The sequence below is a fragment of the Eschscholzia californica genome, unplaced genomic scaffold, assembly GCF_041429995.1.
Source record: "Eschscholzia californica isolate CP2 unplaced genomic scaffold, dmEscCali1.0.p SCAF_4, whole genome shotgun sequence".
In the NCBI taxonomy this organism is placed as follows: domain Eukaryota; kingdom Viridiplantae; phylum Streptophyta; class Magnoliopsida; order Ranunculales; family Papaveraceae; genus Eschscholzia; species Eschscholzia californica.
Genome location: NW_028238461.1, coordinates 36,259,725 through 36,285,778, shown reverse-complemented (window position 1 = coordinate 36,285,778; position 26,054 = coordinate 36,259,725). Strand labels below are relative to the sequence as shown.

Sequence of the window (26,054 nt, the reverse complement as noted above, 5' to 3'; positions counted from 1 at the left end):
TTCAGCAAGTAAACTTATGGGTCTTCATGACCAAGTATGAGTCTCAATAGATTACCATTCCTAATCCTTTTCTCAAAAGGTTGACTTTGTCATTTGGTCATTAAGACAATATCCACATGTGTCCTATGATTCCAAATCATTTAGACTTAGAAGTCCATCGTCTTGGAGCTTCTTCATGTATCTAAAGTCAACCAGATCTAAGTGACAACGCTAGACTTAACAGGTTTGAATCTTTTGATTTACCCGTTAATATCAATGTTAACGATTTCGGTTCTCTAACAGATACATCATATTGAAAATATGAAAACCTTTCAGTTCTTCCCTACTCAAGATGAACTTCAGATTACCTTACAGCTCTCGTACCTCTCCATTCATGATTTCAACAGGAACTTCTTCCTTAGTTGTCTTAATGGTCGTGTTTGCATCCATATTATGATGCATAAAATGTCTAGACGTTGACTAACGTCTGAAGAGTCAAGATCAGACTTGAAGTTCACTGGGTCAACCCGGCTAAAGGTACATGACAGCTGAATATCTATGAGGTCGGCTAGAGGAAACCAGTCATGTGACGCCCTCGACATGTACAGATCAGCCCTATGGTCTCTAAAGGGGGGTCCACGTAGGTTCGGTCGATGCCTTACACCCAGAACTGGGAAGGCAGAATCGCACCAGCAACCTACTGACTTAATTCCGAAATATCTACATAGATTTCAGTCGGTTACGGATCTGGAAGTGTTTAAGCAAGTTTGGACTCCACGCGTCTAAGGGAGGAAACTTCTCCCAGAAGATCTATCACATCAGCAGGATATCTATGAAAAATCCTTGAACTTAGGAACTTTCAGCTATCCTAGAGCCGAGATAAACATAAAGGGAAAACTTCCCTCCACGACGATCACTGCCGCCTCTTAAGCCTATAAAAGGGCCCCCACATCGTTTTTCACAGGACACGATCTCTAAACCCTAAAAGATCACAGTTAAGTCTGAGTTCTCATAACTCGCCCCAAAAGGATCGATCAACTTTTATTCTTTTACTGCAAAGAACACCCTGACTATCTTGAGCGTCGGATCGGTTTTCGAACCCCTTGAAGGTTCCCCCCCTTGGGAACCGACGAACAAGAGCTTGGAGATCGGGAGCTTGGAGATCAGGAACTTGGAGATCAAGAGCTTGGAGGACGAGAATAAGGAGCTGGAGGAAGGAGCAGAGAGTAGGAGCAAGGAGACGAAAGCACCAGAGCTGGAAGCAGGAAGATGCAGAAATCTTACCTTAAATAATAGAATATACCATCATAATGGAGGCTGTCATGCATCAACTCCCTTTCTCATGCTGATATAACGGAAGGCCATTTTTTGACATCATCATTTGGCGCTAGAAGGAGGGTGAACCCCAGCAAAATCATCAATTCGGTAACCCGAATTTTCTTTAGTATCTTTTCAAAACTAATTGTTTCTTTAAGCTCTTCAGGCAGACATGTCTTCAGAGGAACACACCACCCGGGGATCTCAGAACTTGATTCCCAATGTGGCCGAACTCATGGCTGAAATTGGACGGTCGGTTCCCCTAATGGATGAATCTTCATCACAATCCAAGAAACTTTGTAATAGTTCACAAGAAAAAGAGAAAGACAATAACTCGAGAGAAAATCGTGATGATATTCCGTTGCCATCACCACCAATGGAACAAGGAAATAATTCAAAAGATGCAAATAAGACAATTGACCTTACTAATCTTTCTGCAGATCCTGGATATCGAACACGTATTTTAGATTATCATCCAAATATTCGAGATCAAATTAGAAGAGCATATCTACTAAAAGGACCTTGTCAACCTCGAAGTCATAATTTTCCTATGACAAAATTTGGGGAAAAAGAGCGAAAGTTTAGTCCAACTTGGTTTAGTGATTGTTCTAATTGGTTAGAATATAGTATATCTAAAGATGTTGTATTCTGCTTATTGTTATCTACTTGTTGATGGTGGCGATTCTTTTGTCGTGGAAGGGTTTTCAAATTGGAAGAAAAAAGAAAGGTTGAAAGTGCATGTAGGAGGTCCTAATAGTGCTCATAATAATGCAGTAAGAAATGGTGAAGATTTGTTACGGGAAAAACAACATATAGGTACGTCATTGTGCAAACAATCCGATGAAGTTCGAAAGAATTATAGAGTTCGTTTGAATGCATCAGTTGATTGTGTTCGGTTTCTTTTAAGGCAAGGTCTTCCATTTCGTGGGCATGATGAGTCTGAATATTCAAGTAGCCGAGGAAATTTTGTCGAACTATTGAAGTGGTATAGGGATAAAAACGAGGATGTAAAAGCTGTCACCATGGAAAATGCTCCAGAAAATCTGAAATTGGTGACATCTACTATTCAAAAGGACACTGCAAATGCAATTTCATATGAAATCATCAATGCAATTGTTAGAGAAATTGGTGAGTCTAGATTTTCCATTCTTGTTGATGAATCTCGTGACATATCTACAAAAGAGCAAATGGCTATTGTATTACGTTATGTGGATAATGGTAAAGTAATTGAACGTTTTGTTGGTATTCAACGTGTTAGTAGTACAACATCTGCCTCCCTTAAGGAAGCTATTGACAACTTCTTTTCAAAACACGGATTAAGTATTTCAAGATTGAGAGGACAAGGATACGACGGGGCAAGCAATATGCAAGGTGAGTTTAATGGTCTTAAAGCACTTATTTTAAAAGAAAATAAATGTGCATATTTCGTTCACTGTTTTGCCCATCGGCTTCAGTTAGTTGTTGTTGCTGTGGCAAAGAATCATACAGAAACCAACGATTTATTTATTTTGGTTGCTAATGTTGTTAATATTGTTGAAGCATCACCAAAACGTCGTGATATTCTTCGCGAGAAGCATGCTGATGTTATTTTAGAGGCCCTAGGTAATAATGAGCTTTCTAGTGGACAAGGACTGAATCAAGGAACAAGTCTGACACGAGCTGGTGATACACATTGGGAATCACACCACAAGACTTTATCAGGAATGATTAATATGTTTTCATCTATAATAGGTGTACTTGAGACTGTGGTCGATGACAACAAATCTGAGCACAAATTTACAACAAAAGTTTTATTAAGTTCTACTCAAACATTCAGTTTTGTTTTATCTCTCCATCTAACAAAAGACCAAGAAATTTTTAATGCTATGAAGTTAGTTAAAATATGCAAATTACGACTGCAAGATATACGGGATAGTGGTTCGGATTCTTTGCTTATTCAAGTTACTTATTTTTGTGAGAAACACAACATTGAAGTTCCTGATATGAATAATGTGTTCAGACGTGAAGGTCGCCTACGACGTAATACTCAAGAAATCACAAATATGCATCATTAGTGTTGAGTTATTTTATGCAGTCGTTGATATGCAACTTCAGGAATTAAATAATCGATTCGATGAGGAGAACACTGGGTTGCTTATTTGTCTAGCTAGTATGAATCCAGTGAACTCATTTGCAGCATTTGATAAGCAAAATTTGATTCATCTTGCTAAGTTTTACCCACAAGATTTTTCTAGTACAGATCTTATGGTGCTTGAAGGCCAACTTCAGAATTATATAATTGATATGAAGTCTAGCTATGAGTTCACAGGATTGAAAGGGATCGCTGATCTTGCCAAGATAATGGTAGAGAAAATAAAAGATAAGGTGTATCCGCTTGTTTACTTACTATTGACATTGGCATTAACACTTCCAGTTGCAACTGCTACAGTAGAAAGAGTGTTCTTTGGTATGAGTATTGTAAAAAATAGATTACGGAATCGAATGGGAGACGAACGGATGAATGATAATTTACTTGCATACATTGAGAAGGATGTATTTGATACTATTAGTAATGAAGTTATTATGCAACGATTTCAGAAAATGAAAACCCGTCGAGGGCAACTATAAATATGTAATTAGTAGAACTTTTATGAATCAATAAAAGTCATTTTTTTAGAACATAAATTTCTTATGTCATTTTACTGAAATATGCCCCCACGTCAAAAAAATCCTGGCCTCGCCACTGATAGGGGGTCCACGTAACCAAGGTCAATGCCTTAGGCCCTAAACATGGGAAGGTAGAAGCGCGCCACACGCTTACCGACTTAATCCTAAATCTTTCCAAAGATCTCAGTCGGCTACGATCCTAAGTGTTTAATTAACTTGGGCTTCTAGAGTCTCAAATGAGGAAATATCTCCCATAACTTCTATCAACTCGTCAGGATATCTACGATGTATCCTTGAACATTGGAACTTCTAATTATCCTAGATACGAGATAAACTAAAAAAGAAACCCTAACTACGAAATAGTATTTTCCATACAACACGGTGGATCTCAACCGCCTCAATCTCATCGTGTATCACAGTCGATCCAAAGAAGCCTATAAAAGGGCATTACATCACCTTCGTCAAGGTAAGCTCATTACGTTCCACAAGGATCACTCAATACTCAATCTTTAAACTGCAAAGGGCAATCTGACTGTCTTGAGCGTCAGAGAGGTTTTCGAACTCTTTGGAGATTCCTCCCCCAGGTTTCCAATAGCAAGGAGAAGGAATCCAGAGGAGAACTATTGATCATCCAGACAAAACCATTCAATCTAGCATCAAGGTCTCAATTCCCTGACTGATACCGGGGTGACTTTTTTCGACATCAGCACTTTTGATCTTTATCTCTTTATCTCTTCCCCTCTCTTATGTCTATTTTTCTCTCTCTTATGTCTCTTATGTCTATTTCTCTCTTAGGTCTCTCTCTGTCCAATTATCTAGGACTCCCAATCTGTCTATGATCGGGTACCGTCTTCTTCATCATTTATTTCCTATCACCCTTTTCTATTCTTGATTAGGACAATCTTTTCAATGGTTTAGGTTGTGAAATGCAGACAAATTTCGGGATTCTTTTTAAAAAAATATTAAAGGTAGACAAAGAGTATATTAGGGTTTTAGTAAACTGAGTAAACCATTGTCCCCAATCGCGACAAGAAGACTAGTAATTACTAATTTGCAAGAAATGATATGTTTCTCGCCAAACAAGTATTGGATTATCATTTAGAGATGACACATTTTGCAGATTAAGGATCAAAAAAAATTTTCGTCAAAGCATTTTTTTAATGTGCAAATTTTGTTTATTTGTAGATTTTCTTTCGGGTTTTATTTCTAATTATTTATGTGTTTCTCTTGTTAGGTAGCCTATATGGAATTTGACGTTTGATTCGGAATAAAACAAAGCGATTCATCATATTTTTATCTCATGTGGACGAGACGAAAGAAAAAGAACCTGGGGTATTTTGGTTATTTTAGTTAAAATCAGAGGTCAAACGACAAAAGGATTCAATGAAGAAACCCGACGGTGAAAACGAAAGTCCGATCGGATGTAGAGAAAATGATGAAGGCACCCCCTTGAATTCCATATCAAAGCCCAAGAGTCTAAAGAAGAAGGTAAGGAAGATTTTATGAGCACCCCAAGACTAAGTCAATGGCCTTAAACCAAGTCAAGGGTTTTAGCCTTTTGGGTGGAAAACAAAAAGGAAGGGAAGTCTGATTTTGGAGGATTCAATAGCTGAGGTTTGGTTCTTGGAATAGAGAGTTCTAGGGTTTGCCATTCTAAGAGATCGAAAGCTAGGGTTTAAGTTTTGAAGAAGGAAAGAGAGAGAAGAGAGGAAGGCTAAGTCGACCAAGCTTGGTCGACCCTCACTCAAGGCCGGTCAAAGCTTCCGCTGAGAAATCCCACTATGGCAAATCCTACTCCAAACAGAGGTGGCATTTATAGGGATGATGATTCAGAAACGAAACTTGCCCGCCATTATCATGGAGGATCTCACTTAGCTCATGAGTGTTGGAAATGAACCCATCTGATCTTATCTGTGCTCCATTTGTGGAGACGCTTCACACACAGGGAACAAGTTGTTGCGTTATGGTGTCTCCTATTGTTGGTAGCGAAATCTCAGACATCTAACATGTCTAACACTAGTATCCCCAGGATCTCATGCATAAGCTAATGATGAACTAAGATTAGAGATTACCTTAATCGCTAAATTTTCCCTCGATCCTTTCTAGTCGAATGTAAGGACCAAAAGCTCCAATTGTTTCTCCTCTACTCAAGCCACCCAAATGGTCAACTTGATCCCACTTGTTGCTAGCTAGAACACCAATGGTGGTTTGATGAAGAACTCATTCTTCTTTGACTAGATAGATAGTTGGGAATTGTCTCTCTTTCTTTGTCTACTTGATGTTGTAGAGAAGGAAGCTCCTTGAGAATTCTTTCACTCCTTATTCAAGCCCCAAGAGACATTATATAGAACCCTTAGTTAGAATAAAATCCTAACTAGGTTTCTATAAAAGCCCTTTTGAATAAGATTAAGGAAATAGTCAGAAATTGAAACTAGTTTTTATTCTTCTCTTTCCCTAACTTGTGGGCGCCCAAACCATGCCCAATTAGACAGATCTGACCGGCCCCATTAGGAGAACACGCCCAAGCTTGGCCGTCCCCTTTTGGGCCCCAAAACACCCCTTTTACTGCCTGACCCAAATACCCTTCCTTTGGGCCTTTTGTACTATCTTTGCCTAAACTTCTTTTAGGCCTTTGGGACATATTTATGGGTCTTACCCATGTATATATGTCTCATCCCTCTAGTCATATCATCCGATCAAATCGACATTCTTAGGTGTAACCCGATGAAGGATCTAGCCGAAGTTAGGCGGTCGACGGTCGTAGTTGGTTTCTAGCTAAACACTACGACCCCTAAATCGTCCGGACTTGATGATCTTCTTCATCAATTGTCCTATTTGAAAAATTGGTCGCATTGTGTCTTTGGTTGAAGGACATATCCTTCACAAGTATACCCTATTCTTTGGTTCTTTTGAAAAAGAACGGGCTAATGTTCTTTACCAAACCCCTAGGCAAGACAATCGTCAGAAGTATGATCCGTATTCTAACACGTACAATCAAGGTTGGAGAAATCATCCCAATTTCTCTTGGTCGAAGGGTCCAAACCAGAGTCAACTTAGCAGTTCAATGAACCCTCCTGGGTTTAATGCCTCTAGAAATCCTTATGCTCAACCTAGTACACAACACCCTGTTGAGAACAAGGACTCTTTAGAGAATACCGTCATTAAACTAGTTAAAAACCAATTAGAGACCAACCAATCCTTGAATAGACTGAAAATCCAGGTAGGTCAACTTTTAGAAGCCCTTAGCTAGAGAGAAAAATGTATGTTTCCTAGTCAAATCGAGCAAAACCTAAAAGGAACACTAGGTAAACAATCAACGGATCTAGCCAGTGCAGTAACCACCCTTAGAAGTGGTAGGGTAGTTGCTAGTAAGGTAGGAATTCCGTAGATAGTGAAATAGATCATGAACCCTCTTCTTTGCCAACCAGAGGCTTTAGTTATGAGCCTGAGAAGGCTCTGAAGAAGATTTCCTTTGACCAAAGATGCAATGTGAGAAATTTGTCGGATAGGACAATTGATGAAGAAGATCATCAAGTCCGGACGATTTAGGGATAAAAATGTTTAGCTAGAAACCAACTACGATCGTCGAATCATGGGGTGATTTGCGGCTAACTTTGTCCGGATCCTACATCGGGTTACACCAAAGAGTGTCGATTTGATCGGAAGATATGACTAGAGGGATGAGACATATATGCACAGATTAGATCCGGAAATATGGCCAAAAGGCCCGGCTAAAGCTATGGCAAAGATAATTGAAGGTCAAAACTAAAACGGTTTTGGGTCGAGCACTTAAAGGCCCATTAGTGGAAAAATCTCCATGACCGCTTCTATCAGACTAATGCTCCGAAGGTTTTTCAACTCAAAAGAGCTATTTTTTCCCTTATGCAGGATGGTTCTCACGTCTCCAATTATTTTACTAATCTCAAGGCTCTTCAAGATGAATTAAATTCTCTTATGATTACAGAACCATGTATTTGCGAACATGGAAAGTCTCTTCATGATCGTACTAATCAAGATAGAGAAATGGAATTTCTTCAAGGTCTTGGCGACCGGTTTTCGACTATTCGAAGCCAAATGTTACTAATGGACCCTTTTCTCTCCATTCTTCGTATTCATTCTTTTGTGAAGCAAGAAGAAGTGCAACAATACTTAATCAACTCCATTATTATCAACAATGAGGCTGCTACTCTTGCCATGGGCTCACACGACAATGGACGACCTCCCTTTGATCGATCGGATAAGCCACGTCCAGAGCGTCCACGCCCATATTGTGATCATTGTAAAATCCACGGACATCACATATCAACTGGCTATCAACTTCATGGCTACCCTCATTAAACGGTGCTCGCCTAGTCAACCGTAATCGGTCGGACACACTAGGCGCTTTGGTTCAAGAACCGACCGACAATTTGGTGCTTTTAGCATCGTCCTTCACCGTCGACTAGTATAAGTCGCTTATAGCACTTTTGGTTCAACAGAAGCAACCATCTAGCACTTCTTCCTTCGGATATCCTCAAATCAACCTCACGGGTATGTTCTTTTCCTCTTTTCTCCTCCTAGGGTTATCGATACGAGCGCCACCAAACATATATGTTCGCCGCTTACTCATTTTTTCACATATTCGATTGCACCTCCTAACCTTTATATTCGATTACTGGATGGTTCAAGAGTCTGTGTTCTTCATATAGGTTCAGTTTTTTTTTTGTAATGATTGCTTTTGACAAGATGCGCTTCACATTCCATCTTTTAAAATTAATCTCATCTCAATCTCTCAAATCTCTAAATCCCTAAATCTCTAAATCTCTGCGATGGACCGTCTTATTTGACTTTGAATTGTGTGTCTTTCAGGACCGAACAACGAGGAGGATGATTAGGCATGGAAGTCTTCATGATGATCTATATTTTCTTCGCACAGAGCATCAAGTTTATTCAGTTACTAGTTTAGTTAACGATAGTCTTAGTAATGTTTCGTACAGTTTATGGCATTGGCGTCTTGGCCACCCACCATTGTCTCGTCTTCAATATTTTATTTCTAGAATTCCTTGCATGAACTCTATTTTAATTGATAATAAAGTACCGTGCGATGTTTGTCCTCGTTCTAAGCAGTCACGTTTACCTTTTCCATCTCACGTTTCTTCCTCCGCTCATTCTTTTGAATTAATTCACGTCGATGTTCGGGGTCCTTTTTCGGTACCCTTTACTACCGGATGTCGTTATTTTCTCACCCTTGTCGACGACTTTTCTCGTTGTACTTGGATATTACTTATGAGTTCGAAATCAGACTCTTTTAAATTAATTACTAATTTTTTTAACTATTTCTCGACTCAATTTAATTCTACCATCAAAATACGGAACTTAATTTATGAATAATGCTTTACAACTTTGGTTCCTTGACAAAGGAGTTATTCATCAACGCAGTTGTACACACACACCCCAACAAAATGGGGTGGTTGAAAGAAAACACCGCCACACACTTGAAGTGGCTCGCTCCCTCCGTTTACAAGCCCATCTCCCTCTCTCCTTTTGGGGAGAGTGTGTTATAACTGCAGTTTATCACATAAATAATTTGCCTGCTCCTATTCTCCATGGGTTGTCCCCCCCCATGAAATCTCATTGGGCTCTCCACCCGATCTTTCACATATTCGCGTGTTTAGGTGTCTGTGTTATGCTCGTATTGTGTATCTATGACCTCCGTACTCGCTGTATTTTTACATCCCGCGATGTTGTGTTCCATGAAACTAGGTTTTTGATGGATAAGACAATCTCTTCTCTCTCACCGTCCATTTCATCTCCTACTCCGTTTTTCTCCATTCCGGACGACGAAACTTTCAATTTCCCGGCACCACTTACTTCAGATACATTACCGATAGGGTCGCCGTCCTCACCGCCTCTCGGCCAACCGGCGGAGATGCCTCCAGCACCTCCGTATTCGTTGCTTCCTACGGGCGTGCCTCTAGCACAACTTGATATCTCTCCCTCGGTTCAGCCAGACATTCCCCGCTCAGCCGACGATCAGTCTCCCGTCCACTACAATGTCGCTGACCGAATAATTCGTGCTCAACGTCAGCGCCGTGCACTGGCTCACTTAAAAGACTTCGTCTGTTCCGCTACTTCCACCTCCGTCAAATACCCTATCGAGGATTATTTTTCGATCAATTAATTCTCCATGTCTCATCATATCTTTAACTTCTCCGTTATCTCCACAGTTGAACCAACGTCGTTCACTCAAGCAATGAACTCCTCCCATTGACGGGAAGCTATGGCAAAGAAATTTCTGCTTTGGAAACTAACAGGACATGGTCAATAGTTCCTCTTCCCCCAAGGAAAAGCCCCAATCGGCTGCAAATGGTTTATAAAATCAACTTCAAATCTGATGGCTCTATTGAACGTTACAAAGCCCGTCTTGTCGCCAAAAGATATACTCAAGTTGAAGGCTTAGACTATACTGGTACATTTGCTCCGGTAGCTAAATTAGTTACCGTTAGAGTTTTTCTCTTCATAGCCTCCTTTAGAGGGTGGTCTCTTCACCAACTTGAAGTAATAATGCTTTTCTCCAAGGTGATTTAAATAAAAAAGTGTATATGAAAATTCCTCCCGGATTCTCCTCTCAGAGGGAGTCCAACGTCTGGTTCCTCCAAAAATCACTATATGCCCTTAAACAGGCATCTCAACAGTGGTTTTCCAATTTTTCTTCCGTCGTTTTATAAAGGTTTTTCTCAATCCAAAAGTGATTATTCTCTATTTACGTATTGTTCAGCTTCCACTCAGATATTCGTTCTCGTCTACGTCGACGATATAATTATTACAGGAAATAATGATGTCGACATCCTTAAACCTATAAAAGGCCCCAAATCGTCCTTCAAGTGACACGATCTCTAAATCCTAAAAGATCACTGTTAACTCTAAGTTCTCATAACTCGCCCCCAAAAGATTAATCAATATTCATTCTTTTACTGCATAGAGCACCCTGACTGGTTTGAGCGTCTGAGCGGTTTTTTGGAACCCTTTGCAGGTTTTCCCCCTCGGAAACAGACGAACAGGAGCAATTAGCAGGAGCAGGAACGAGGAGCAAGGAGCAGGAGCAAAGAGCAAGAGCAAAGAACAGGAGAAGCAGAGAACCAGAGCTGGAAGCAGATTAAATCGATAGGATCTAACCTGACTTAATAAAACATTCAACTTAACGGAGGCTGTCATGCATCAACTCCATGTTTCATGCTGATATAACGGAAGGTCATTTTTTGACATGAACACTTTGTATCCCTATAAATACCACTTATGTACATTAGAGTTCAACATCAATACAGAGAGAATTAATTGTTCATTTATCTCTAACTTCACTTCGCACGGTCTCTCTTTTACTCGCTCTCCCTCTCTATCTCTCGCTCTCACCGACTCTCTCTATATTTCATTATCAAGAGGTGCATCCCTCTTCACAAACTCAACTATACATGTCCAATTTTCTCATTTTCTATATAAATGATCTATTATATAAAGTGTAGCACTCTCGTATGGATGAGTGTCTTTTGAATATATTAGGGCACGTAGGGTTTATATGTTCATGGATTAGCAGCCTTTTGTTCTAGACATTGATGGGATGAGTGGGACGGGGTGGGGTTTGAAAGATACAAAAGATAAAGAGATAAGGAAGAGTTGTTACACAAGTGGTGGGGGTGATATAATAAATATCACATTTTAAGAAGACAAGTAGTTAAAGTGTTAAACAGTGACATACTTTCTAAATCTCTCTCTTATTTGTAGGGTCATATTTTCTCTTTTATCAACATCATGATATTGTGGGCAATTACAAAATTAGGTTAGAACTAAATTATCTTATTAATATGCAAGTTAGATGGATCTCCTTTAAGAAGAGAATTGAGAACCTCATCCTTTATCAGTTCCAAAACAAATATATAGAAATAGATATAGATATAGTTGGTCAAAATGCTGTGTTCGTTTACCAACCATTCATTTGTACTCGAATATTGTATTTAATTTGTGGTGGAACACTTACCTAGTGATCAGCCAGTTTATTCCTTTTATCTTTTTCTTATAAATCTCTAAGAGCATGGTAACTGAAGACGAGAATCAAACTTAGAATTAGGACCCGATTGACAGGGTTTGTTTTCACAATGCTTAGGCAAACACTTATGGGTCCCTGATCACCTTCATTCCAAAAACTATTAGCTCCATTAAACAACACAATTTTGTGGTTCAATGTTTACATGAGTCAAAAGTTGAGAGGGATAGTTAGAGAGTTTTATTCCAAAACTATTAGCTCCTAGCGTAAACAACTCAATTTTGTGGGTCAATGTCCAGATGAAACAAAATTTGAGAGGGGTAGTTAGAGAGTTGAGACAACTAACAAATATTTCTTTGGGCCTTTGGGGCAATAACTATTTGAGCTAATATAATATGGGCGGTGATTAGATGAGCTTGAGCTCATACCCCGAGGTATGAGCTCTAGCCATCTACGGTTGGGATTACCCAAGAAAACCGTGAGATGTTGAAATGTTAGGAGGGATACAGCTCATATCCCTTATTTTTCTTCATATATTAAGGCTAATAACTATTGTCCATGAAAATCCAATTATTTACTAAGTTGCCACTAGTGCCCTAAATTCACCCTCACGGACTCAATTCGTGCCCTTCTTTTATGAAGTTTTTAATTCATTCCATCCAATATGGTCACATTATTGGATGATTGTTCTCCAAGTAATTTCATGCCTTAATTTTTATTTTTGTTTCCAAACAAATTAGTATAACCTTCTATAGAATTTCACGACTTTATTTTCTATTTAATTATAGAGTTTCATTTTTTTTTGTTTTTCAGTATTGTGGAGAATTTTTTTAACTAAAAACTCATAACATGTTTAATAACACCACAATTTTAACTTTTAACTATACAAAAAAAATTATTTCTTCTACTTCTTCACGAAATCTCACAGTAATTAGCCTCTATTGTAAACGAGTTCTTCCATCTTCGAGAACATGCTTCCACAAAAAGGTACGTTTCTCAATATTAATGAGGATGAACCTCAACATATAGATATTGATAGTGAGGAAAAAGATGAAATTTACATTACACATGAAACATATGATGAATTAACTCATATAAAGAACGAAGAACATGAAGAATTAGAAAGAGATGTTCAAGAAGAAAAACCTGATGATATCCAGAATGAGATAAATCAATTTAGGCCGTATGTTAGCATGGAATTTGAATCTCCTGATGAAGCTTACAACTTCTATAATCAATATGCATTCAAGATGGGATTTAGTGTCCGGAAGTCTTCAACGTGTAAATCCAACCGCACCAACACAATAATAGGTCGAAAGTATTGTTGTTCACTGGAAGGATTGTGTAACTCTAGTTCATCTGAAAATTTTAAAGACAAAAAAAAGAATCGTTGTGAGACACGAACGGATTGCAAAGCAATGATTTTTATAAGATTGAGAGAAGAAACTAAATGGGTAGTCTCTCAATTTGTAGAAAAGCACAATCACAATTTTGTGACTCCAAACAAAAGACATAAACTTCGATCACAAAGAAAGATAACAGAAGGTCAAGGAGTAATGATAAATAACATGCGTTCAGCGGGTGTGAAAACAAATCTTATGATGAATTATATGGCGCGTGAAGCTGGAGGTATCCGCAATGTTGGATTTACAGAAAGGGATGCAAGAAATTTCTTTAATGCAAAGAGGAAAGAAGTGTAAGATATTTTATTTAAATAGTAACCAAATTAGTTTTATATTTTCTCCCTATTTAAATAAACTATATTTGGTCATATACAATCAATATTTTATTGGCTGGATTTTTGTTGTTGCAAAAGTGGAATGAGATAAAAGTTTTACCAAGTATATATTTGGTTACCTGATTAAGTTTAACTGCTTGGTGAGTTGGCAGTACACTATTGGTTGGTGCATCCCCTCTATTCTCCATTTCCCATAATGGGCAGGGATTTGGGAGATTTAGTTTTTCTTTATAAAGGTAGGGGAGTCCCACCTCTCACTAAGCAAGCAAGCAAACAAAAATTGTGAAACCCATTTTCAATTGCTAACAAAGGGAGAGAGGTGAAGACTACCTTGACTACTATTGTTTTTGTGTCTACTGTGAAGGAAGGGCTATTGGATTTATCTTCTTCTTATTCTATTCTTATTTACCTATTTGCAAGGAGAAAGAGGTATGTGATCCTATGTGATTATTAATGTTATTTTATTCAATCATATGTATGGACTTCTTCTAGTGCAAGATCCTGTTGATTCATGAGAAAATAAAACATAACTATGAATCATGAAATTTCTACAGTGGTATCAAGAGCTTGAGTTTTGCCCTAGTTTAAGTTCATTTTATAATTAAATTAGATTTGAATTAAATATAAATAAAATAGTCACTACCTATTAATCATGTGACGGAACTTCTGTTTGACTAAATTGAGTTACCAAGGTTCTGTTAGAACATGTTTTATTAATTCATGTCAAACTTTTCCAAATCAATGTTAACAAATCTAAGTCCATTACGTAAATCCAGAGGACTAAATAATTAAAGTCAGATTTTGTATTGTGAACCGCACTAGATCAAGATTATGTTTTAGATTATGTTTTTTTTTATTATTTTATTGGTTATAACCAACTAAATAATTTTTGATTAAGAGATTTAGATTTTTATATTTTACCATGGATATTAGTTTCTTTTATAATTTTATCCAGTTAGTATAATAATAAATAATGACAAAATAACAGAACACTATTTATGGAAGAATAACTTAATTTTTCCTATTTTATAATTTTACTTATTTTGAAAAAATGCTAGAAAAGTAAAGCAGCTAAGAGATGAACACGGTAAAGGTTGCAATAGCCAAATAAGTCAACTAAAGACACATTTTGATTCATAACTTATTTAAGGCACCTTTTAATTCATAACTTATTTAGAAGGTATAAAATAAACTAGAGGCACCTCTGGCCCAAGAAATAATATTTGAAAAAGCCAACTTTTATAACAACAGGAAATAAATCATTCATTTGATAAATAAAGACAATCAAATATTTAATAGTTGAGAAACTTTTTCAAAACAGTAACTTGTTTTTTCTCTTCTATATATGTAAACCAAGTCTATCCTATTAGGGTTTAGGAAGGACAACTAAAGTGGTCGTCATAAGAATTACGACTTAAATAAGTAACGGTCTTGCCCAAAGGTGACTGACCTATTAAAATTGTAATTTTTCTGATTATGGTTTTTTCTTTTAACTATTAAGATCACAAGTTTGCATCCATAAACATTAATTTCATAGTCTTGCCCAAAGGTGTCTAGATTTTCGTGTGGACTGGATGGAGTAGAATAGTTATATATTTTGACAAAATATGGATAACCCTCTGCCTAAAGGTGTCGAAGTATCTGTATTAACTCAAAGTGTATAAGTCTAGTTCTACTTGTGATTATTGTCACGATTAGGGAAGCAATTAGCAATTAATAAGTACCGCCCAAAGGTGTACTCTAAAGATGTATTTGCTGTCCTGCAGAGTAATAAATTATTATACAGGTATCTGTGATACTCTGATTAATTCGGCTTAACCCTAAGACCGAAATAAATTATTAATGGTTAAATATTAAGTTTAAGCATGTGATATGATATTTTATATTATGCATGTTAGACTAATGTTGTATTTAATTATTGGTAAAATAGTTATGGATGGGTCAATCATTCAACGTCATTTGACTGGTATTGAGCCACTCAATGGCTCGAATTTCACCACATGGAAGTCACAGCTTGACATTGTTTTGGGTGTGATGGAGTATGATCTCGCTCTTACTCAGGATATGCCTGATGTTCCCACGGATGATTCTCCGGATTCTGTTAAGTTGAAACACTCAAAATGGGAAAGAGCTAACAGGATGGCAATCATGATTATCAAGTCCTCCTTAGGAGATGCCATTCGAGGTGGTATTCCGACTAAGAATACTGCAAAAGAACTGATGACAGAAATTGAAAAACTGTTTGTTGGGTCTACTAAGGCACTACAGTATAGTTATCTGACTAAATTGACTTCTATCAAATATGATGGCCAGGGTAATATTCGTGAACATATTCTGAAATTTTCCAACATTGTTCTTTCTCTTAGAGAGTTGGGGATGCCTCTTGAAGATGATTTTCTTGTGCATTTGGCTATTGCTTCTCTTCCCCGCTCATTTGATACTTTCAAAGTGAATTATAATGCACAGGATCGTAAATGGGATGTGAGTGAGTTGATTGCCCACTGTGTTGTGGAAGAAGAACGACTTAAGCAAGGAAGGGTTGAACATGCAAACTTAGCTATACACGGTAAGGGTAAAAGATTTTTTAAGAAGAAAAACACCAAGAAAATAACTCACAAAAAACTGGAAACAGGCCAGAGTTCTAACTCTACACCACAGGCTAAAGCAAATAATAAAAAACTAGAAGAGATAGAATGTTTTTTCTGCCATAAGAAAGAGCATATGAAAAAGAATTGCTACAAATACAAAGCATGGTTGAATAAGAAAGGAGGGGTTCATCAGCAAGCGGGAAGCCAGGGATGAGGAAAAAGTATGGCTGGCTAAACCTGCAAGAGGAGAAGCAGTTGGAACTTATCAACTAGTTTTAGATGGAGGTTTTATTTTAGAATTAGAGGACACATTTTTTGTGCCTACAATAAGGCGGAATTTAATTTTTGTTTCCAAGTTAGACTCAGCTGGTTTTGGTTTTTTGTTTGAAGATGATACAGTTTCTATTAGACTGAATAAGAAAAATATTGGTTTTGGTACTATGGTTGATCGTTTATATAAACTATCTCTAGATGCCTGTTTTGCTTCATCATTATGTTTATCAGTAGATTCTGCTGCTTCTTCATCCTTTGGTATTAAAAGACCATTCCTTAAAGAAAATTCTTCTATGTTATGGCATAAACGATTAGGTCATATATCTAAAGAACGTCTTCAAAAGTTAGTTGTTGAAGGAGTACTTGGTGCATTGGACTTTAGTGACTTTCATACTTGTATTGAGTGCATCAAAGGAAATTTGACAAAACATAGAAAACTTACTGCAACTAGGAGTTGTGGTCTTTTGGAACTTATTCACACAGATATATGTGGACCTTTTCCAACTCCCTCTCGTGGTGGCCAGCGTTACTTTATCTCATTCATTGATGATTTTTCTAGGTACGCGTATGTGTACCTTATTCATCATAAACATGAGGCTTTGAAAACCTTTAAGCTCTATCACGTGGAGGTAGAAAAACAATTAGATCGCAAGATCAAGGTTGTTCGTTCTGACCGTGGCGGAGAGTATTATGGGAGAGCAGATCAAGATGGTGTGAATCACGGGAATTTCGTCGAATACCTTCGTGAACAAGGTATTGTTCCTCAGTATACAACTCCGGGTACACCAGAGCAAAATGGGGTTGCAGAAAGGAGGAACAGGACATATCAGAACATGGTTCGAAGTATGATGAGTCATTCCGATTTACCAGAGAGTTTCTGGGGTGAGGCATTGAAAACAGCTGTTTACATAATTAATAGAGTTCCCAGTAAAGCTGTGCCAAAAACCCCATTTGAACTTTGGACTGGAAGGAAACCAAGTCTTAATCATCTACGAGTTTGGGGTTGTCCAGCAGAAGCAAGACTTTATAATCCGGACATTCGAAAGTTAGATCCGCGTACCATAACATGTCGTTTTGTAGGATATCCAGAAAGATCCAAGGGTTTTAGATTTTATTGTCCTACAAGGACTACCCAGATTGTAGAGTCGAATAATGCCAAATTTTTAGAGTTTGAGCAAAACAGTGGGAGCCCAAACCATAGAAGATCAAATTTTGAAGAAACTGTGGTGGAATCACGTGCAGTTTTACCTACTATCTTAGTTGATCTTCCCCGAGTCGTTGAAGATACACCGATTACAGTCGTTGCACCTCAAGTTATTGCACCTGAAGTTATTGCGCCTGAAGTTGTTGCACCTGAGCTGGAACCTGTAGTTACACCAGAACCAGTAGCTGCACCTGTCAATGAGCCTATGCTGTTAAGGAGATCCAATAGGGAAAGAAGATCAGCAATATCTGATGATTATCAAACCTATATGACTACAGGAGATATTCTTGATGTAGATGATCCATCAAACTTTTCAGAAGCTATGAATGGTAACCATTCGAAAGAATGGATGCAAGCTATGAAAGAAGAATTTGAATCTATGAACCGGAATGATGTCTGGGAACTTCGACCATTACCAAATGGTGCTAAGATGGTCGGATGCAAATGGGTGTTCAAGACGAAACGTGACGCAGAAGGAAATGTGGAAAGGTACAAGGCTAGGCTGGTTGCCAAAGGATACAACCAAAGAGAGGGAATTGATTAGTCAGAAACATTCTCTCCGGTCTCGAAGAAAGATTCTCTAAGAATTATATTGGCCTTGGTAGCACATTCCAATCTAGAACTCCATCAAATGGACGTCAAAACTGCTTTTCTAAATGGAGATCTAAACGAAGATATTTACATGAAGCAAGCTGATGGATTTCAAGAAAAGGGTAAAGATCAGTTAGCCTGTAAGTTGAAGAAGTCGATATATGGGTTAAAGCAAGCCTCTCGGCAATGGTACTTGAAGTTTGATCAAGTAGTGACAGCTTTTGGTTTTAAGGAAAATCCTATGGATAGGTGTATATACCTTAAGATCAGTGGGAGCCGATTCATCTTACTAGTGTTATACGTAGATGACATTCTCTTAGCCAGCAATGACATCCACTTGTTACACGATACCAAACATTTTTTGTCAAAAAGTTTTGATATGAAAGATTTGGGGAATGCTTCATACGTTCTTGGAATTAAAATTCAAAGGGATAGAAATGCTGGTGTACTAGGTTTGTCTCAAAGAGCTTACATTGATAAAATTCTAAATAGATTTGGAATGCAGAATTGTGCACCTGGAGATGTACCAGTTGTGAAGGGAGATGTTTTCAACCAACAACAATGTCCCAAAAATGAGATTGAAAGACGCCAAGTTGACCCCACCGAATATGCGTCAGCTGTTGGTAGTTTGATGTATTTGATGATTTGCACTAGACCCGATATTGGTTTTATAGTTGGAATGCTTGGAAGATTTCAAAAGAATCCTGGAGTAATACACTGGAAGGCAGTTAAGAAGGTTCTTAGGTACCTGCAAAGAACAAAGGACTACATGCTCGTGTATAGAAATTCTGGTGACTTGGAGGCTTATGGATATTCTGATTCAGACTTTGCAGGTTGTAAAGATAGTCTAAAATCTACTTCAGGTTATATTTTCATGCTCGCTGGAGGAGCAATATCTTGGAGGAGTGCGAAACAATCACTGATTACATCATCAACTATGGAAGCAGAATATGTTGCTTGTTTTGAGGCTACTCAACATGCCATATGGTTGAAGAACTTTATTAGTGAATTGTCTATAGTAGACTCAATTCACAAGCCGATGAAGATTTTTTGCGATAATGCTGCTGTTGTGAGATTTGTGGAGAACGATAATCCGTCTAAGAGAAGCAAGTACATCATGATCAAATATCTCTATGTTAGAGATAAGGTTCGAGAAGGTCTCATTGTCATTCCCCACATCTCTACTCAACTTATGGTTGCAGACCCATTAACTAAAGGGCTTCCACCTAAGATTTATAAGGAGCTAGTATCACTCATGGGAGTTGTAGAGTCATTTATTTGAGTTTATTTGTAGGAGTAGTTATAATTTGATTATGATTCAAATAAAATGTTATCCTTCTGACACAATTACATGAATGCATTATGAATAAATTTTTGCACGTGCATTACAAACATAAAGTTGTAGCCCAATGAGCTTCATACAAGCTCTAGATGTAACTTAGGCTGAACATGATAGGGCACCATGTTTCAAAAGCCTTCATCTTGGATAGTTGGTGATGGTTATTCACATAGCGGACGCTGTAAAATATCAAGATGACATGCACATGTTGTTGCATGAAGTTTGGACGATATGGGAACACATTAATAAGTTGTGTTGCCCAAAATGCACCATATTAATAACCACCGTAAAGTATAAGGATGGCTCGAAAAGATTGATGGTACTAACATTGAGACCATGGAACGACCCTTGCATCAAAATGAATGTGTTGTGTCTTCATGATCCGTTGCTAGTGGTATTATTCGATTTGGGTGAAGGTCTTCAGGAATGATCTCAGAAAACGCTAATGCAACAAATTGTTATTTTTTAACTTCAGGGTGGCCACCCGTTTTTTAAATCTGGAAATCCAGTCGTTTTCTAAAACTAACTATGTTTGTATTGACCAAGTGGGAGAATGTAAGATATTTTATTTAAATAGTAACCAAATTAGTTTTATATTTTCTCCCTATTTAAATAAACTATATTTGGTCATATACAATCAATATTTTATTGGCTGGATTTTTGTTGTTGCAAAAGTGGAATGAGATAAAAGTTTTACCAAGTATATATTTGGTTACCTGATTAAGTTTAACTGCTTGGTGAGTTGGCAGTACACTATTGGTTGGTGCATCCCCTCTATTCTCCATTTCCCATAATGGGCAGGGATTTGGGAGATTTAGTTTTTCTTTATAAAGGTAGGGGAGTCCCACCTCTCACTAAGCAAGCAAGCAAACAAAAATTGTGAAACCCATTTTCAATTGCTAACAAAGGGAGAGAGGTGAAGACTACCTTGACTACTATTGTTTTTGTGTCTACTGTGAAGGAAGGGCTATTGGATTTATCTTCTTCTTATTCTATTCTTATTTACCTATTTGCAAGGAGAAAGAGGTATGTGATCCTATGTGATTATTAATGTTATTTTATTCAATCTTATGTATGGATTTCTTCTAGTGCAAGATCCTGTTGATTCATGAGAAAATAAAACATAACTATGAATCATGAAATTTCTACAAGAAGAGCATGTAAAGAGTGACGTAGAAGCTTTACTTAATTATTTTGAACGTCAACATATGGAGAACCCGTCATTTTTTTTTATGCTATTCAAGCTAATTTAGAAGGTCAAATAACAAATTTTTTTTGGACTGATGCTAGGTCAAGGATGGATTACCATTACTTTGGAGATGTTGTTTGTTTTGATCCTACATATGGAACGAACAAGTATGACATGCCTTTTGTCCCAATTATCGGCATCAACCATCATTACCAAACAATATTATTTGGTGGTGCATTAGTTTATAATGAATCAGAAGAATCTTTTGTGTGGGTAATGGAAACATGGATGAGATCAATGAACGGTAAACAACCAAAAGTGATTCTTATTGATCAAGAATCTGCTATAGGGAACGCCATTGCGAGAGTATTACCAGGTATGCGACATCGTTATTGTTTGTGGCATATATGTAGAAATGCAATGAAGAATTTACCTCGTATTATTCATGAACACAAGGGTTTTACTCGTGACTTTAATAATTGTTTGTACGGAAATGAGACAATTGAAGAGTTTCACTCAAATTGGGAAGCAATGTTGAAAAGATACAATTTAGAAAACAATAATTGGTTGACAAAGTTATTTCAAAAAAAAGAAAAATGGGCATCAGTTTATACAAGAGATATATTTTGCGCAGCAATGTATACCACTCAACGTAGTGAAAGTATCAATTCATTCTTCGATGGGTACTTGAAAAAGAGTTTGCCTTTAGCTGAATTTATTAAAGAATATGAAAGGACAGTATTAGCTAGAAGAGAAGCGGAAAATGATGAAGACTACGAGACCAATCATAAAACAAGGGCTTTGAGATTTTCAGTAAATATTGAGCAACAAAAATTTACACAAGAACCATTTTTCAATATTGATAATTTTTATTCGGTATTTTTGTAGCTTTCGGGGCATGCACACAACATCAAAGAAGATTTCTCTTAATACAAAAAAAGAAGAAAAGCCAGAATTACTCAATCAGGTATTAATTAGAATATAGTATAAATTTTATTAGAATCAACGAAAAAATCGTACTAACTTTAAACTTGTATTTTATGTCGCAGTGCTAATGATAAACACATAATTTCTAGCAAAAGTACCGACATTCTAATGAGTCAGGTAACAATTGTTTTAAGTTATACGTAATTGGAAAGAATTGTTTTTAATTTACTATTGATCTTTATTATTTGAAGGGTCCCTACATGGTTGATGCTTATGCAGTGAATAAGAAGAAGAAAATTCTCCTGCCAGACCTTAACGAGGATCCTCCACATAAAATAAAAGACAACACCTCACAGTGGGACATGGAAATAATTTCTCTTTATTCCGATTTTGACCAATCGTTAAGTTGTCATAACCTAAACACAAAAAAGATGGGTTATGTAAGTCAAGATTTCATATTAAAAGATGTGTCTGATGAATGGGTGTTAGAGAGTTTATTGTCCGAGTTGGGTGTAAAGGTTAAACAACATGTGATTGAAAGGTTAGAGGATGTTGCAGGTGATGGACATTGTGGATACATGTGTTGTGCAGAACTTTTAGGTTTGAACAAAGAAGATGGGTGGGTAATTGTTCGTAAGAAAATGCTTGAGACATTAAAAGAAGATGAAGTTATATTCTCTGAGCATATGGGTTTTGATCGATACATACATATATATATATATATATATATATATATCCAAAAAGTACTTGACTATTATGAAGAATATTGTGGTGAGGGGCATTGGTTTACTTTACCTGATATGGGTTGTTTATTTGCTACTACTTTCAACTGTACTTTGTGTGTGCTATCAGAAACTCAAAATGTTACGTATCCACCACTTAGGGGTGGTGTTCCAGAAGAGCCAAAGATTATTGCAATTGTAATATGCGAGAGGAAAAATCACTTTGTCAAGGCAATTCTAAAAGAAGATGCACCAATTCCAAAAATATATAAAGGTTGGCATCGATATTGTCTACCTTGTGCATTTGAATGGGCAGATTGGGTTGGACCGAAAAGTGAGGCATGGAATTCTTTAGTAGATAATTAATTTTCTTAAGAATTTTGCAAATACTTTGTCAAATTGTGAGTTTAATTTTTCAACTAATTTTAATTTATGAACTATATGATTATGGTCTCAAATTGTTAATTTTTTTGTCACCAATTTCTATGGTGGCTTTCTTTTTAATAATTTGTTCAATTTCGACAATTGATCAGGTAAAAAGAAAATTAAAATTGCGGTGCAATTAAACATGTTATGAGTTTTTAGTTAAAGAAATTCTACAAAAAAGTGAAAAACAAACAAAAAAGAAACTTTATAATTAAACAGAAAATAAAGTCGTGAAATTCCATAGAAGGTTATACTTTTTTTTTTTTTTGGTTAAAATCAAGGTTATACTAATTTGTTTGGAAACAAAAATAAAAATTAAGGCATGAAATTACTTGGAGAATAATCATCCAATAATGTGACCATATTGGATGGCAATTAATTAGAAACTTCATAAAATAAGGGCACGAATTGAGTCCGTGAGGGTGAATTTAGGGCACTAGTGGCAACTTAGTAAATAATTGAATTTTAATGGACAATAGTTATTAGCCTTAATATATGGAGAAAAATAAGGGATATGAGTTGTATCCCTCCTAACCTTTCAACATCTCACGGTTTCTTTGGGTAATCCCAACCGTAGATGGCTAGAGCTCATCTAATCACCGCCCTATAATATTCAAAATCAGTAGAAACCAACAAATATTTCAAAATAATGGTGCGTTTGGTTGCAGGATTCATGAATCCACAGATTCATGAGTCCTTGGGATTCATGATTCCACGGATTCATGAATCCAAATGGTTTCTTTTGGTTTGTTTGGTAACCAATAAGAATTCTAGGATTCTTGATTCCTTCAATTAAAATCCTTTGGTTTGTTTGTCTATTATATTTGAATTCTTACAAAATAAGATTCTAATTAAAATAATATCCTTCAAATTCATTTATAATATCCCAAAAACAAAATCTCATCCAAATATTGTCTCTAGGTAACTGAAATTTCAAGAAAACCTATTCTTTTCCGGTAACTGAAATTTCATGAAACCATTGTTTTTCACGAAAATTTCAAAAATAGTTATTTCTTTTTACAAAATAATTATTTTAAAAATATTATTTTTTTCAAAATCATTATTTTTTCAAAAATTATTATACTTTATCAAAAACCATTATAAATCATTATTTTTTTCAAAAAATAATTATTCCTTCTAAAAAATAACTATTTTTCAAAAAATCATTATTCTTCAAAAATAATGATTTTCGAAAAAAAATAGTGATTTTTGAAAAAAATAACGATATTTAAAAAAAATAATGATTTTGGAAAAAATAATGATTTCTGAAAAAAATAATGATTTAAAAAAAAAATTATTTGTGAAAAAAATAATGATTTTTCTCAAAAATAATGATTTCTGAAAAAAATAATGATTTTAAAAAAAAAAATTATTTGTGAAAAAAATAATGATTTTTCTCAAAAATATTGATTTTTGAAAAAAAATAATGATTTTTGAAAAAAATAATAATTTTTGAAAAAATAATAATTATTGAAAAAAATAATTATTTTGTAGAAGGGAAATAAATTGTTGTTGATTTTAAGTTTGAAATTTAGGTTTATTAATCCAAAATCCTAGTAAATCCTCGGGGGTAGGGTGGGATTTTGGTCGAATATAAATTTTGGAATTAGGAATACTTAGGATTCAAGAGTCTTAGGATTCTTTGTAGCCAAACAGACCAAGGATTCATGATTCCTACCAAATCCCACTTTTGATAGGAATCCTACTTAGGAATTCTGCAACCAAACACACCATAAGTTGAAATACAGTGAAGCCAGCAAAAAAGATTCTTTTAGCCACACCTTGACCCACAAATATTATGATCTTGTTTATGATCGAAGGTGATGATGTATAACCACCCTGGTAACACAAATAGAAGATCCCAAACCTTCTTCTAATGCAAATGGGTCAGGCCTTTATTCGGGATACATGCACATCGGATCTGATGATCCAAACAATGGTCATAAGTTGCGGTCAATATTTCAATAAAGGACCAAAAGTCTATTGGTCAATCTGTATCAAGTCAACAAGGAGGTTGAATCCGAAAGAGATCTACCACTCAAATCCAGAATTAGGGGGTCGGTACGATTGTCCTAGACGCCTAAGTCCTGCTCTAGCTCAAAGACAACCAGGTCTATCCTGGGATTTAAGAGAAGAAAACGGGGGTCTGCGTAAGTGGAGCCGATACCTCAATCCCGGAATATGGGGAGTAGAAGCGTGCATGTACCGACTTAATCCTAAATTAATACTATCAAACATCCCAGTTGGTGAGGATCTTTAGTATTTATTAAACTTGGGATACAAGAGTCCTGCGGGGAGGATACTTTCCTCATGCAATCTACAAGACCAGAAACACGATCTAAAATACCGTGAATACGAAAACTTGCCGACATCAAATATAAAGGATAATCCCAAAGTGGAATCCTAATATCGCACAACTGCTGAATAGTAGTTTCAATCCAATACGGTAGATTTCAACCGCCTCATGAAAATCGTCTATCCACAGTCGGCTAAAGAAGCCTATAAAAGTTAATGAACTTGCCTCAAAGAATGCACAACGTTCACAAACACAACAACGGTATTCAGAGCTTATACCATCAACAAAAGGTCCAATTCCTAAACTCAGATAACTCAATATTCAATGTTTTAACTGTAAGGACAATCTGACAGTCTTGAGCGTCGGAGAAGTTTCTGAGTTCCTTGAAGGTTTCGCCCCTAGTTCAAGAGGAGCAGATCAAGATTCAATGTAGCGGTCTCAACATCTTGAATGATACCAGAAGGACAAATTTTGGCATCATCAAGATCGTAGTTTGTTGACATATTTAAGCCACATGTTGCTTTTTGAATGTTGAAAAACCCGGTTAGCTTAGTAACAAATTTTAGTACATATAAGACACGTTCTATTTCAACCCACACACACACACACACACACATATATATATATATATATATATATATATATATATATATATATATATATATATATATATGTATAATATAAAGCAAAAAAAAAAAAGATAGTTTGTGGGACTTGAAAATGGAGTGGCATGGTGTTCAAGAAAGGGTTGGAAAGACAGGACTGATCCAGATTGCCAAATACTCGTATCAAAATTTATATC

General features: G+C 36.4%; 2 pseudogenes across 1 annotated transcript; both read left to right on the top strand.

The window, feature by feature from the left end:
* The first annotated feature begins 1,934 nt into the window (after window positions 1–1,934).
* On the top strand, window positions 1,935–3,903 carry LOC147544380 (uncharacterized; annotated as a pseudogene).
* Window positions 3,904–12,030: 8,127 nt separating this feature from the next.
* On the top strand, window positions 12,031–22,970 carry LOC147544379 (uncharacterized; annotated as a pseudogene). The gene is made up of 5 exons (XR_015224402.1): window positions 12,031–13,653; window positions 20,850–21,257; window positions 21,770–21,848; window positions 21,931–21,985; window positions 22,060–22,970. The product of XR_015224402.1 is annotated as an uncharacterized LOC147544379 (transcript).
* The last annotated feature ends 3,084 nt before the right edge of the window (window positions 22,971–26,054 follow it).